Source organism: Octodon degus, unplaced genomic scaffold (genome assembly GCF_000260255.1).
Source record: "Octodon degus isolate 3935 unplaced genomic scaffold, OctDeg1.0 scaffold00023, whole genome shotgun sequence".
Taxonomy (NCBI): Eukaryota; Metazoa; Chordata; class Mammalia; order Rodentia; family Octodontidae; genus Octodon; species Octodon degus.
Genome location: NW_004524599.1, coordinates 20,073,413 through 20,074,709, shown reverse-complemented (window position 1 = coordinate 20,074,709; position 1,297 = coordinate 20,073,413).

Sequence of the window (1,297 nt, the reverse complement as noted above, 5' to 3'; positions counted from 1 at the left end):
TGAGCCATCTCCCTGGCCCCAATATATGAATTTTTACCTCATTATGCAGTAGTGCTAGCAGCTTTTCAGTTGTGTGCCAGCAACCAGTAGCTGTCATTTGTGCTGGACTGTGTGGTCAGCCCCTGTCACCAAGCTTGTGGGAGCTTGAGACCATCACTACCCTTCCACAGACTTACAGTGGAAAAATGGTCAAAGATCGCCCAGGAAAGCTCTTTATTGGTGGGCTTAATACAGAAACAAATGAGAAAGGCTTGAAACAGTATTTGGAAAAATATGGATGGATAGTAGAAGTACTCTTGATAAAAGACCAAAAAACCCAATAAATCAAGAGGATTTGCTTTTGTTACCTTTGATAGCCCAGCAGATTCTAAGGATGCAGCCATGCATGCATGGAAAGTCCTTAGATGGTGAAGCCATCAAAGCAAAACAAGCCACCAAACCATCATTCGGAAGTGGTAGGAGGACCACCTCCACCGCCCAAAGCAGAGGCCCCGCAGAGGTCTTAGAGGAGGAAGTGGAGGAACTAGGAGACTTCCCTCACATGGAGGGCACATGGATGATGGTGGTGATTCTATGAATTTTAACATGGGTTCTTCCAGAGGACCCCTTCCAGTGAAAAGGGGACCACCAACATGAAGTGGGGGTCCTCCTCCTAAAAGATCAGCTCTGTCAGGACCAGTTCAAAGCAGCAGTGGCATGGGAGGAAGAGCCCCTGTACCACGCTGAAGAGATAGTTATGGAGGCCCTTCTCGAAGGAAACCCCTGCCCTCTCACAGAGATGTTTGTCTCCAAGAAATGATGGATATTCAACTAAAGACAACTATTCAAGCAGAGATTACCCAAGTTCTTGTGATACGGGAGATTATGCCCCACCACCAAGAGATTATACTTTCTGTGATTATGGTCATTCCAGTGGACATGATGACTACCCATCGAGAGGCTATAGTGACAGGGATGGATCATGATTACTCAGATCATCCGAGTGGAGGTTCCTATAGAGATTCACATGAGAGTTATGGAACTCACGTAGTGCTCCACCTACACGAGGACCCCTGTCATCTTATGGTGGAAGCAGTCGCTATGATGATTACAGCAGCTCAGCTCACGAGACGGATATGAGGGAGGTCGAGACAGTTACTCAAGCAGCTGAAGTGATCTCTGCTCAAGTGGTCATGATCGGGTTGGCAGACAAGAATGAGGGCTTCTCCCTTCTATGGAAAGGCGGTGCCCTCCTCCATGTGGTGCCTACAGCAGTTCAAGCTGTGGAGCACCAAGAGGCCAGGGCCGTGGAGGAAGC